General features: G+C 43.3%; 2 protein-coding genes across 5 annotated transcripts in view; one reads left to right on the top strand and one right to left on the bottom strand.

Annotated features, from left to right (window-relative positions):
* Positions 1-9,984, bottom strand: part of ZNF664 (zinc finger protein 664) — a 44,634-nt gene extending 34,650 nt beyond the window's left edge. Inside the window, exons 1-2 of one of the 3 annotated variants that reach the window (XM_044243517.1) lie at positions 9,949-9,984; positions 8,679-8,815 (exon numbers count right to left, since the gene is read on the bottom strand). The gene's annotated coding sequence lies outside the window, so the exon portion shown is untranslated. Of the gene's footprint in view, positions 1-8,678; positions 8,816-9,396; positions 9,505-9,798; positions 9,816-9,948 lie in introns of those variants that run through there. The other 2 variants (XM_044243518.1, XM_044243516.1) reach the window with 2 other exon arrangements.
* The window catches only part of CCDC92 (coiled-coil domain containing 92), a 30,719-nt gene continuing 25,808 nt past the window's right edge, over positions 9,811-14,721 (top strand). The window contains exon 1 of one of the 2 annotated variants that reach the window (XM_044243515.1): positions 9,811-9,905. The gene's annotated coding sequence lies outside the window, so the exon portion shown is untranslated. Of the gene's footprint in view, positions 9,906-10,143; positions 10,244-14,721 lie in introns of those variants that run through there. The other variant, XM_044243514.1, reaches the window with a different exon arrangement.

The following is a 14,721-nucleotide window of genomic DNA, read 5'->3' as shown; positions in this document are numbered from 1 at the left end:
ATACAAACTAAACTGACCATAGCCACTAGTTATCCACCTAGTTTCACCCGTTATCCCTTCATCATATCTCTGAGCCATTTAAAATGACTGTTCTCACCCATTCTGGGAACTTCCTCCTCAGCTGCCAGGATTCTGCACTCTCACGAGCTCCCTCTGTACCCGCTGCCCGGCCAGCCCCCCAGGCTCAGGTACACAATGAGGCAAATCAGCTCCGCTGGCACTGCGACAGTGAACAGTGAACTCTCAGATTCTCTCTCCTGAGAATTTAGAACTGGGAAGTGGAAAGGCTGAATCTGTGAACTGGCAGGGGTTACAGACTCAGGAGAGCCAAGGCAGAGAGAGCAGCTGCACTGACTCCTGTCAACTTTCCAGAACTAGTGGGCTCCAGGCAAGAAACCACCTTGGATGCCATGGAGACCTCCTCAGAAATCCCCCTTCACTTAAGCCATTTCAAATGGGTTTTTTCAACCACCAAATGGTCTCTGATGAAGACATGCTCCTTCCTCTCTAATAACTTCTTCTGTAGGCACATTCTCCACTATCTTTTCCCTCAATGCCCACAAGCTGCAGCTCTGCTTTGAGCTGCTTCTCGTTCTGCCCCACAGGTTGTCACCCACTCCCGTGGCTGCCGCACCAGCCATGCGGCAAGCACACTGTGAATAATTCTCAGGTCTCCTTCCACACTTCCGCTGTAGACTACATGCGTGCACCACCACCCCAAATTCATATACTGAAACCCAATACCCAATGTGATGGTAATAGAAGTGGGGCCTTTGAAAGGTGACTGGCTCATGAGGGTGGAGCCCTCATGAGGAGATTAGAGCTCTTTTACAAGAGACCCTACTCCTTCTGCCACCAAGGACACAGGGAGAGGATGGTAACCTGTGAATGAGGAAGTGGGCCCTCAACCAGGCACTGAATCTGCCAGACCTTGATCTTGGACTTCCCACTTCCAAAACTGCGAGGAACAAATGTGTGTTGTTGTACCTACCCAATCTGGGCTAGTTTTGTGACAGCAGCCTGAATGGACTAAGACAACTTCTAATGGTGAGGTGAGCACTTCCAGCTGGGTGTCTGCCCCTGTATGGGCTGCCTCCATGTGGAAAGGACCAGTTTGTCCACATCAACAGAGAGCAAGCACTCCAGTCAGTCATGTACTGACAACAAGAGCACTAACACTCTTCAGAGAAACCACCACCTGCTCAGACTGGCAGAGTCTAGTCCAAAAGACAATTACAATATTACCCAAAGTTAGGGTCGTGCAATCTTATATAACTCCATGTAACAGGCATCAACGGTCCAGTCTAACCCAGACAAATATTTCCTAATCTTAAACCACTTATAACTCTATAATTATACTCCAAAAAAATTTTACCACATAGAAACACTGATTTTAATAATGAACTTGTGCACAGTGCCCAGTCATTCATGTATCAAAGCATATAGATGCACATAAAATCCTCCTCAGGAACTACACACCTGTCCTATAAGCCTTTTACACTCAGCATGTCCAAAACCCAATCTGTTATCTCTTCACCAAAGCCAACTATACTCTCAACTACAGGAAATGGGTCCACCAGCCCCTCAGCTGCCTGAGCCAGAAACCTGGTGATCAGTCACCCTCCTCCCCCTCTTGAAGGCCTGTCTACTTTATCGCCTCAGTGTCACCTGAATTTATTCTCCCTACCTATGCTGTCCCAGCTGTAATTCCAGCCACTGCCATCTTCTCCTCTAAAAGCCTCCAGTCTTGCCTCCCTCTAATCCACTATCCACAATGTAATCTTTCTAAAATGTAAAAGGGACTGCTATCACCCAGCTTAAAGTTCTTCAAAGGGTCCCATTGACTTTCAGTGTAATTTCCACATTTATTCATGTGGTTTTTAAACTTTGAACAATGTTAGTTCCTACTTATCTCTCTCGGTTCATCTCTCACCCCTGCCCACTCCAATTCTAGCTCCAGCCAAACCAAACATCTTCAAACTCCCCAGGTCTTAATTGCTACTTTGCCTTGACTACTATGCTCTCCTCCCCACACTCCTTTTACCTCCAGGCCTTTACACTAACTGTTCCCTTTGTTTACCTTCAGGGCCCACCTCAGAAAGCACTTCCTCTGGGAAGCAATCCCTCACTTTCACCCCTACACTCAAATCTGGATTATGTGCGAGGTCTTTCCATGTGTTCCAGAGCCCTTACATGTCCTATAATGCATCTCTTCTATCACACTTACTTGGATTTGTCCACTAAAGCACATGTTCCTCCACATCCACACCTCCTACTGCAGGTCCACAATAACACTTGGTAAGGAATTGAACCCACGTGCCCCGATGATAACCTCACCTACACTGCATGTTCCCAGGTACCCTGAGCTCCACTCTGCAGGGTTTGCACCGTAGCCATACTCTCAATGCTTCTGCCTGTGGTCCAGCTGCCTAAGCCCTCCTCATCCTGAAAGACTCAGGAAAATACAACTTGCTCCATGACCAAATCTGTGCATTCGAAACACTGGAGTTAGCAAGAAAAGAAATCCCACGGCCCATGTTCAAGTTTCTGCATTTATTCTACAGACAGAATATTTGAAAATGAGAACTACTTTTATTGTGCATATTGCTAGAACCAATTTTCCTCCAAATACTGAAAGCAGCAAAATTCATTCAAATTTATTCCAAATGCATCACTCAAAAATGTTCAAATACTAGTTTTTAGAGTACATTTTAGAGTATGCTTTAACATATGATAGGGCTTGCCTATTTCTAAAAGCGCACATACCTATTAACCACACAACTAACATATGTCCTATATATACTTTTAAAAGTAAATATTCCAATATAAATGTTAATACATATAATTTTAGAAAATATAAAAAAGGTTTAAATCACAATGCCGTATCACCCAAAGTCCATAATTTTTAAAATTTTCATCTAATTTCTTCTAGACACTTCTCCATCATAGGTTTTTGTGGAGGGTTACTGGGATCTTTGATCAAGAGTTTGAATCATGTCACATATGCAATTTTGTATTCTGATTTTCTCCCACTTAACACTGTCATAAGCATTTTAATACATTTTCTTCATAAACATTTTAACAACTATATATTATCCAGTGGACATACCATAATTTAATCATTCTCCAAAAGCACCCTAAAAAATAACTCTAGGATATACATTTTTTGTTCTCTCTATATTTAAAAATATGCCTTTGATCAGTTCCTAGATCAGTTGCTACCATCAAGGAATATGAATACTTTTCACGGCTCTTGATACACATGGCCAATGTAACAAAATAGTATGACATTTTCCCCATGTCCTCCTCAGTATGGTAATTTTTTAGTCTAAATGTAGGCCTTTATTAAATTGGTAAGTAAGAATTTGTAACATCTCAATCACAAAAGTAAATACTCATTGTAAAAAAACTGAAACTCAAAAATATGTGAAATTAAAAAAATCAGTCTCTCTTGTTTTTCCCTAAGTCACAATTAAATATTTTCTATGTATCTTTCTAGACTTTTTCTATTTTTATTCAGAACATACACACAAGAATATTTGGTTTTTTTTTTTATCTTACAAAGAAGATGGAATTAAATTTGTTTTGACTCAACAATATATTCCAGGCATCCATCCAGGCTACGTCAATGCATATAAATCTACCTCTCTTTTTAAAAGCTACATAACGTTCTATAGTATACAGATACCAAAATTTATTTGTGGTTATCTCCCATTTTTTATTATAAATGATGCTACAACAGACTTTGCACATACTAACTTATGTTCTCTTGTGGGAATATTATAGATTCCTTGAGGAGAATCTGTTAGATCAAAGCATGTTTTCAAGATTTTTTATAGGCTCTGCCGAATTATTTGAAAAGGTAGATCCAATTTTGTGTTCCCAACAATGTATTAGGTGCCTTTTCCTCCACACCCTTCACTATCTTTTAAATTTTTGCATGATAGCCCCCACTGAAAAAATCTGGTTGTTTTAATTTTCATTTCCCTAATCACAAGTGACACTGAAACCTTCTTCACTGCTTTGACTCTCACTTCTTTGGGAACTACTCCTATCCTCCATTCATTTCTTAATTGTATCGATTCTGTTATTCTTTAACTCTTTAAACATGTTACAAATTTTTTTCCTGTCACCTTGAAATGTCTTTTGTCACAGAGAAACATCAACTTTGATAATGATTAAAATTTATCACTCCTTTCCTTATGATTTTGGGTCTTGGTCTTACCTTAGTGGTCTACAAAAAAATCAGATTTTCCAACATAATATAGTCTCCCACATAATTCCTTCTTCTAGTATCTTTACAGTTGTGTTTGAGTTAGTTCTTTGAGCCATATAAAATTCATCTTGAATGTGGAGAAGTAAAATCTTTCTTCCCATTTATCCCTGCACAGTATATTGAATAATCAATTCCCAATTGTATTCAAAATGCCAACTTTATTCAATCCTAAATTCCTATATATAAATGGGTCTGTTACTGGATTCTACTCTTCCGTGCAATAATTTATCGATGCTTGTGCTCACCATTTATATCAGTGCAGCATTACAGTATGTTTTAATATCTGGTTATGGCAAATCTTCCATCACTATTTTTCCATCTGAAAAATTTCTTGACCATTCTAGCACATTTCCTCCTCCAGATGAATTTTAGAATTAATCAAGTGTCCAAAAATAACTCTCACGTGGATTTTATGTGAAACTACATTAAAATTACAGCTTAATTTGTAGAATATTTCAATGTTTACAATAATGCTTTCCCCTACAGTAACATGTATGCCTGCCCACTTATTTAGGTTAGCTTTTAAATTGTTCAGGTAAAGGTTTTTCTTTATAAAGCTTTTCTGCATTTGTTTCATTTTTAAACATCTTCTAGTTCTGTTGCTCTTGAGAATCAAATCTAACTTTTCTGGAGGAGTAATTACAAACTATTTGATTATTAGTGACAGCAGACATATTTGCACATGTTTAACAAATTATAGCTCTTTCCAGTGAACTGTCTGTCCACATCCTGTAACCACTTGTGTGTGGACTTTTCTTATTTTCCTCATTGATCTGAGTTCCTTACATGCTGAAGATATTAAGCCCTCACTTATGTTTGTCACAAATATTTTCCTACTTTGTGGTTTGGCTTCTAATCTTAGGGTTTTGTTTTCCCTCTGTTCTTTAAGAAGTTTTAATTTTTTTTTGTAGTCTAATACATTGATTTTTTTTAACTAATAACAGATCCAAACACCCGAGAAATACCAGGACCTAGACCTCTTGACCTCACAACACCTGCACAGCAGGTATTATTTTCCTCACTTAGAAGATTCTAGTTCAGGTCTGATTGCAAAGTCTTTGTCCACCTTAACACACAGAACCCTCTCTTCCAGATGTTTAATATCTACTTACACATTTTCTTTATGATTTAGGGGGCATTCATGCTGATTTATCATTTACTATATTCCCATATATATTTTTGGGGTGCTGAATAGGTTCTAGAGACCCGTACAGATATTGTAAAGCCAGCATTAACAGTGTTTTGAATGGGGCTCTATAACATGTTTAATTATCATGAAGGATTTGTGCCACCTCATTACTCATAATTATTCTGTCCAGTTCATCCCACACGAATAGCTTTATAATGTCTAAACATCACATCCAGGAATATGGTTTGTTTTTTCATTTAAGACATTCTTATCTTTCAGGATCATTTACAGGGTCCTCCATGCAGACTGCACTTGTCTCAATAAAGCTGTACTTATATGTTTTATGTTTTTTTGCATTGTGATCAGAGCCCATTTTTTGGTTGGTTTTTTTCTTTTCCATTTTAGTTTATGCAGGTTATTTCTGATGTTCAGAAAGTTATGAATTTTATATATCCATTGTGTACCCACTCACTTAATTTTTCTTTGTATAATAGTTTGTTATTCTCATTTTTGTAGCCAACAGCATCTACAAATACTTCGCTTATTCTAATTTTAGATCCTTACCTCACTCTAATTTCATGTATTACTACTTTAATAAAACTTACAAAAGCAATGTTAAATAATACCCAATTTTTAATTTGACTCTGATAACTTTCTGTTAAGTATATTGTGAATAATTAGCTTAATATTTATGGGTAATTTAGCACAAAAAAACACCTACTTTTTAAACCAAGAAACAAGGAATTTTTAAAAAATCAAGTATCTATTTTGTCTGCAGTTTAGGTGGCAGTTTGAATTCAATGTGAATTCTAAGGAAAAGATACCTCTCTTCCAGACTTCTGAAATGGCCTACCTAGTCTCCCCTACTTCTACTCTCCCACAACCACCCCCACATTCTGCATGCAGCAGCTGGAGTGGCTGTTTAAAAATGCAAATCTGATTATGTCATTCTCCTGCTTCAGATCCAACCCTTGCAATGGTTTCCCACTTCACTGAGAATAAAATAAAACATCCTTAACCTGTCCTACAAGACCCTACATGATCTGGCCCCCTGCCTAGCCACACTTCCCTCTCACCCACCAGAATCTATCCACAAGTCATTCTTTCAGTTCCTGGAATGGGCAAAGCTCTCTCTCTCCCTTCAGGGCCTTCCCACATGCCATTCCCCTGCCTGGAAAATTATCCCCCATCATTCTACGCTAACGCCTACTCACCCTTCAGATCTCAGCTCAAATCTTATTTTTGCAAAAAAAAAAAAAAAAAAAAAAAAAGAAAGAAAAAGAGAAAAAAATAATAATATATATATATAACGTCTTTCCTGGGCCTTCTTTTCACAATCTAAAATTTGCTCTCCTTTTTATACTCTCTTATAACCAGTACTACTTAACTTTCCTAACAGATACCGTTTGTGATTATACATGCAATTGTAGGATTGTATCATTTCTGGTTCCCTCCACCCCCAGATTATAACCTTTAAGAGAACACGGACATATTGATTATGCTGGCCACACCACAAGCATTCATATATATTTGAATGAAACAAAAACACCTAAAAAACCCTTAATTGTATCTCTTACATCTTAAAACAATATCCTTTATATCAATCAATATTTAAACTGTTAAGACTCTTTTTGATACTGTCTGCAAATTCATTAAGAAAACATTTTACCCCAAGGACATAACAGCTAACCTGAATCTGATGCTGCCAAAGGAAAATACATCCTTAAATTATATCATTAGGAAATGTTCTGTTTAAATATGAGTTTTGTTTTATGTAGCATTCACTTCACTGATACTTTATTCACAATCCACTATTTTATGCCTTATTTTCTAAAGTATGTAAAGCACTAGGAAAAACGTGCTTTGTCAAATTCTCTTTAAGAAGTCTAACATATTAATGGTCCTTGATAAAAATTAAAGCAATATCGCAAATTAAAAGCATTCAAAGTTGGTGATCTCTATTATACCATAACAGACACATCTGGTAAAAAAAATATATAAATTACATTGCAAATAAAAAGTCCTTTTGGATCACAAAAGCTAATAAAACCAATATTTATATACTATACATTCTGCAAAGCACTTTCATGTGAAAACCTCATACCACTGAACTCTGCGGAGTAGACAGAGCAGGTATTATCAACATTTATAGAAAAGAAAACTGAGGCTTAGACTGACTGTCCTCTTCAAGGTCAAAGGACTGGAAAGTACTAGAGTCATAATTACATTGGGGGAAGGGTAGCGGTCCCACATGTAAATGTCCTAACCAAAGAGAACTTCCATCCTAGAGGCCTGCGTCTGTAATTAGTGTAGATTTATGCTCCCTTCAACTGAAATTTCATTTCACCAGAGAACCACCACCCAAAGAGCTGCTTTAAATATAAAGTTAAAATTTAAATTGCCACCAATCTGGGAAATAGCTAAATTAACTAGGGGATACCCACACTATGGAACATGATGCAGCAGTTCTCCAACACCAGTTAAGGCATTACATGCTGAAACTGAAAGATAAGAGTGCACTAGTACTTGTTAAAACGGTCAAAGATAATGCAAGTACACTCAAGGGGAAACATTTTATAAGATCTAGAAAGATACACATGGAACATGTAATAGTTATCATCTCTGGAGGCAGGGGTTGGCAGAGAAAGACGTCAGGCGTGTCTGGGATGTTTTAGTTTTTACCAAGAAAATTAGTTACTCTACCTATTTAAAACTAATCTTTTAAAATTTAAATTAACCTATGGATTGAACAGACAGGTCTGTTTTTCTGCTCTAAAAGCTATGCAACTATAAAGGAAGTCGGGGCCTCTCTAAAAGAGAAGACAAAACCTATCAACAAGAACAAAAAAAAAAAAAACCCGGCACAATCCTGTTAAAACAATAAACCACCTAAAGGTCGCAAAAACGTCCCTTTAAAAGAGCAGTAACTTAAAACTATTTTTTAATACCTAGTCTTTGTTGCAGTAAGACAACCAGTCAACAAACCAGCCACTGGACGAGTACAGAGCAAGCTCCTCCTAGAGAGATGGAGTTGTTAAGAGTTCGGCCAGGAAGGTTTCACAAAGGAGCCGAGTTTTGAGGGAAAGGAGAGGTGACTTGGCAGAGAGATGCGGGAAGAGTCATCCAGATGGGAAAAGGTCTGGGAGGTGGATATAGCGAGTTAATCGGAAGCGGGGGACAGTAAGCAAACTGCAGTCGAGTCCTGAAAGAGGAGAGGATTCCTTTGGGTGTGGGAGTGGAGAGGGAGCTCGGCTGCGCGGCCATCCAGTTTACCTGGGTGAGAATCCGGCCCTTGTTGTGGTCAAACAATGGAGGCGTCCAGCGGCAGCGGCGTTCTGCGCTCGGGGCGCGAAGGGTTCCTCATCACCTGAGTAGGATGCTCGGCGGACTCTGCTGGGACGCGGGGCGCTCTAAAAAACACAACACCACACCATGCAGCCGGGCTTCTCCGCGGCACAGCCCGGCTCCCCGCTCCCACGGCGCGGCCATTACCGCCTCTCCCGGGACCCGCCTGGAAAGGCTCCAAGGCGCGGCTTCACGGGCTTCTAAAGCGGTTTCGCTCCCCCTTCCCTCGGCTCCAACAACAATGGAGCCCGGCTCGGGAGTCCGGCTCCCGGGGGGCCTCCGCCAGGCCTCGCCCCTGCCGCTGCCCATCCCTCGCCGCGCACCCGGCCGCCATCTGTGACCCCCGCGCCCCGCTCCCGGCACTGCGGGCCCGCGCCGGCCGGCCGAGGCCCGAGGCCAGGCTGCCCTCCGTGGGGCCTTGCCCGGTGCCCGCCGGGCCGCCCGGCTGCGGGGGACCGCTCTGACCTTCCCCACCGACGCCCAAGGGCCGGCTCCCGCGCGAGGCCCATCCTAAGTGATGGGTTGTTTTTCTTTTCTTTAACCCACTCATCCTCCTTCCAACCCCAAGCCCGCTCCCCTTTCGCCCCTCGCCCCCGCCTCGTTCCCGAAAAGAAAGAGACTGCAGCCCCGCCGCCCGACAACTCACTCCAAGTGAGGGGTTGAAGCGCCCCAGGCCGCGGGCTCCGCGCACCCACCCTCCCTCTCCTCAAGGGACACCTCACAGGTGCGCCTCCGAGCCGCGCGCGCGCGCTCCGCACACCCAGACGCCTCCGGGGGACAGCGCGCGTGCGCACGCACGGGGCCGACGAGCCCCGGGGGAGCGGGGGCCGCACGCATGCGCGCCGTCCGGCCCTCGCCCCGGCACCAACCCCCCCGCCCCCGCCCCCGTCGGCCGCCCGCGCGCGCCCTCCCCCCAATCCCAGGCGGGTCCCGGGTACCCCCCCCAGCACCCCCGGCCCTGCGCGCGCGCTCCCGCTCGCTTGCTCGCTCCTCCTTCCCCGCCCCACCCGAGCCCGCGTTACCCTGGGCAACCGCAGTGCGGCCGCACCTGAGCTCTGCGCCTGCGTCCCACCGGCCAGACCCTCCCTTCCCTCGGTCCAGTCCCCTGCCCCGCCACAGCTGGGGGTGGGGGGGGCGTCGCCCCCTCCCCGCAAAGTGAGTATCGTGCGTCCTCCCCCGACCTGCCCCTCAGACAGACCCGCCGCCGCCCCGGCGCCTCAGCCGTCCGCCCGGTCAGCGCGGCCTGGCCTCGCCGCCCCGGCCCTCGCTCCCAGCGTGCACCGCGGCGAGCGCTCGGGTGGGAGCCGGCGAGATGCGTTCGGCGGGCGGCGCCCACTGACCTCCCTCGGCCGCCCGGCCGGGGCAGGGCCGGAGCCGGGAGCCAGCCCCGCCCGCCGCCCCGCCCATGGGCCGCCAGCCCCCGCAGCCGCCCGCCGGGAGGACGGCGCCGAGGGGGGGAGCCGCCTGAAGGACCGCGACGGCCGCGCCCGCAGGTAAGGCGGGGCCCGAGGTGTGACCGAGTCCAGCCCCGCTCACCTGGACGTACCTCTGGGGAAGCTCTGCGGGCGCCGGCGGGGGAGGCGGCACCTGTCGGGACAGGAATTTATTTAGGGCTGTTTTAAAAGCCCTCTCTGCAGCGGGTGGGGGTCCTCGCGTCTCACCCCCAGGGCTCTCGGCGGTGGGGAAGGGTGTCCCCTTGAGGAAACAGCGGTGGCGGGGGGAGAGACCAGAAAAGGTGGAAAGGAGGGCAGAAGTGAGGCGCAACGACCCCGCGCCCGCTGCCTGCAGCGTTTTCCAGCCGGTTATGGGGAGGGGGTGCCGTTGCCAGGGCTCCAGTACAGACTGCGGACCGTCCGCACCGCGCACCCAACCAGTCCGATGGGGCAGGAGCGGCCAGCCCAGGGGGCTGCTCCGACCATCCCTGGGGTGGGTTTGTAGGGTGAGGGATCCGCATTGCAGGTGCACCACGAGCGCCCGAGGGCCTGGCCGTGCTTTGTCTGGGATGCTGTGGGGAGGCGGCCCTCTTCATCCCAATATCCTTTTTAAATGCGTTTTACCATCCTCTGTACGTTAGAGACCCTCCCCGATAAGTTGCGTTGTCTCCTGTCCTAATAACCCTTTACGTAAGTACTCTACCTTACAGCCCTTTACTGAAGCTTTGATGTGCGCTTTAGATGACCCTAATAACGATTTGCTTGGAATTCATGAAATTGAGCATAAGGCAAATATGCAGCAGAGCCGCAGGCTTGACTACAGAGCTGCTGTCTGCTACAGCGAGTTACTCCAGTTTATCTAACTTGCGTTTTCATGCTGACCTGTATTGCTCAAATTCACACTTTGATATTTAGCGGTATGATCTATTCCGGCGATTGAAAATGAGGTGACCTAAGAGGAAATAGAGTCGCGCTCCGAAATTTAGGTTGCGGTAATAAGTCTTATTACAAAATACAAGCTCCGAGGCTGTAGTGCTTTAATCCATTACGCATTTCCAGAAACCTACCTGTAAGAGTGGTAAAGCTAGAATTGCTGGGTCTTTTTTAATCAGATTTTTAAGTATGAGATATATATAAAGAACATTGTTATTGTTTTATTAAATGATTTTTTTTTTGCACTGTCAAGAACGTGCCTGCATTTTCTTCCCGTTGAATTGTAAGGAAAAAGATGGTAACATTCAAAATGACTTTTATCCCCAAAGATGTTTTAAATTTATTTCTTTTGGCTAAATGTTCATCTTCTATGAAATATTTTTGGGGAAAGGTTTTAAGACTTGTGATATGTATATAAACTTGTGTATATGTGTGTGTTTACATATACACACTTGAAAAACCTTAAAATAGTTTTTGTTTCTCTGCGTCATAATTACTCAGTAAATTTAGTTTAGGTAGATTTAAAATCTGAGATACAAAACAATTATTTGTGTGTATCAGATTTTTATTTTAGTACATGTAAATACATCAATTTAACAGGCTTCTTGGAAAATATTGTTAATTCTTTTTTTTTAAGTGAATCCTTTTGCTTGCAATGGAAGATCACTTGGGTTCTTAACTCTTTCATCTGTGATTCATTGGATAAATTCATTTTAATGTCATTACTTAATTGGCAGAGAACATTTGCAGCAGTACTGATGTTAATGTTGATGCTTTTAAGAAATACTTAAAAAGCATTTTCTCATGTCTAACCAGAAAAGACATGGGCCTTTTTCTTCTGTCTGGAACAAGATCAGCCATAAAAAGTTCCTGATACATAGTGGGCACACATGTTTTAACTAAGATTAATTACATCTACTGGATTGGATATCTTTAAAAGTCAATGACTAGTTGCCTCTATATGCTTCACATGTTTGACTCAGATTCACATTCCAGACTATTAAGTAGGTGCTAGCTTAATGACACCAATTTTCACATCTCCAGCTTTGATGTTTAAACCTGCAGAGAAGTGAATGTGTCCTAATTGTCTTCAGATATTTAAGGTTTGTCATGTAGCAAAGGGAGTGTATGTATTTAGAGTAATTCCCAAGTACAGAAGAGGCCAAGTAGTATTTAGAGGAAGACAGATTTCACTTTGACATAAAAGCAGAAGTTGCTTATGATTAGAATCTCCAGCAATGGAAACAGGGGCTGTTCCTTCCCCCACAGAGTTTCCAGATAAGCCCGTTCCCCAACAGAGCAGGAATGGCTACTAGGAGTATCACATGGGGTGTGGGGGAGCTTTCTGAGATGGGTGTTTAGGAATTCCAGTGGCAGTGAATTGAAGGGCTTTGTGGTTTTTTGTTTTGTTTTGTTTTGTTTTAATGCTGGCTTCAGAGATACTGCTGTGGGCATAAGGACTCCCCAGAATGTGCCTGAACTCTCGGAAGATTTCTACCAGGGTAGAGGCGAGCCTGGTATCAGAGGTGATTTTCTTTAAAGATTTTATTTATTTATTTATTTGACAGAGAGAGAGATCACAAGTAGGCAGAGAGGCAGGCAGAGAGAGGGGGGAAGCAGGCTCTGTGCCGAGCACAGAGCCCGATGCGGGGCTCGATCCCAGAACCCTGAGATCATGACCTGAGCCGAAGGCAGAGGCTTTAACCCACTGAGCCACTCAGGTGCCCCTCAGAGGTGATTTTAATTCTACTTTGCTCTTGTATGGGGCTTTACAGATCATACAGCACTCTCACTTTCAAAAAATTTTTAAAAGACTCTTTTTAATTATATGTGAGTTGTATTTCTTCCTTTGACTTTTATTTTCTACAATAAACATTCAATTAAGAGGAAAATTGCCCATTTCTATGAAGGCAAGCAGAAGAATGTTTTTTAAAGCTCTTTTTAAAAATGGGATGATGTCAGTCATTCTTTTCAGAGTCAGCAGGTTGTGAAGGTGAATAGATTTTCTTCTTAGCTGAAATTATTTTTTTAAAGATACTGATTAAGGGCTGATTCTTGTGCTTGCTCTGCATTTTAGTTTCTATTTCATTACTCAAACATGACTCAAATTTCACAGCAAAAAAAAAAAAAAAAATCCAGTCATATCCACCTACAGTAAATTGCCTTGGATGTTCTTCCAGTATGTCGGTGTTGTTTTTAAATATATGTTGGCAGCTGAAGGTAAAACACAGCTGAAAGAAATAGAGTTACAATGTACTGAAAAGATTAGATGAATTGGAGCTTTGTGTCTAAAGAAGAAAAAGGTGCATCCTATTTGTGCTAAACCAATCCTGGGAATGATAATTTATCAACAATAGGGATGATCTATTCATAATAAGAAAGATTAGGCGGCTGTTGACTATAAGTCACGATACATGTTTTAAATGGGTCGGTGGGGTTAGGACTCTGTCTGTAGCCAAGGGGCAGAGCAGCGCTTCCTATGAACAGCAGAGCACCCAAACAAATGTTCTCTGTACAAGGATTTAAGCGGAGCATAATGGTAACAGGATGATTGAATTAAAACAGCATCTGACCCCTCCAGTTGAAGAAGAAGTTAGAAGGAAAACCAATCCTGAATTAATGTATATGTGTGCTTACTCTTTCAGAAACTTGTCGTTTCTTCTCTTTTGTTCTTTTTTTAAGATTTTATTTATTTATTAGAGAGAGAGAGAGAGCATGAGAAGGGAGAGATCAGAGGGAGAAGCAGACTCCCTGCTGAGCAGGGAGCCCAACATGGGCTCAATGCCAGGACCCCAGGATCATGACCTGAGCTGAAGGCAGAGGCTTAACCACCTGAGCCACCCAGGTGTCCTCTCTTTTGTTCTTTAACGCATGAGTTTGCCTCGTTCCTTTTTTTTTTTTTAAAGATTTTATTTATTTATTTGACAGAGAGAGATCACAAGTAGGCAGAGAGGCAGGCAGGTAGGCAGAGAGGGAGAAGCAGGCTCCCCAATAAGCAGAGAGCCCAATGTGGGGCTTGATCCCAGAACCCTGGGATCATGATCTGAGCCACAGGCAGAGGCTTAACCCACTGAGCCACCCAGGTGCCCCTGCCTCATGCTTTTTGTGCCGGTTTATCCCCAGCTGAATTTGGGTATGATCATTTAAATAAGACGAAGACTCAAACTTTAAACACGGAATACATTTTTATTTATACTTTATGCATGAAGGGAAAAAGAGAAGAACATCAAGTTCCTCTGGCCAACCAAAAAATAAAGTAAGAAAGTCTTTTGAGGGGCGCCTGGGTGGCTCAGTGGGTTAAGCCGCTGCCTTCGTCTCAGGTCATGATCTCAGGGTCCTGGGATCGAGTCCTGCATCGGGCTCTCTGCTCAGCAGGGAGCCTGCTTCCCTCTCTCTCTCTCTCTGCCTGCCTCTCCATCTACTTGTGATTTCTCTCTGTCAAATAAATCAATAAAATCTTTAAAAAAGAAAAAGAAAGTCTTTTGAGTACTTAGTACTTAAAAAAAAAAATCCAAGAGGCTACTTTAAATATGATGACGAGGTCAACAAATTATCAAGTAAGGCACCCAGTTAGAAAGCAGCCTTTTTAGAGGTCAAAGGTTGCC

Source organism: Neovison vison, chromosome 3, assembly GCF_020171115.1.
Source record: "Neovison vison isolate M4711 chromosome 3, ASM_NN_V1, whole genome shotgun sequence".
Classification (NCBI taxonomy): domain Eukaryota; kingdom Metazoa; phylum Chordata; class Mammalia; order Carnivora; family Mustelidae; genus Neogale; species Neogale vison.
The sequence above is the reverse complement of the archived record's forward strand: the minus strand, read 5'-3'. Positions and strand labels throughout refer to the sequence as shown.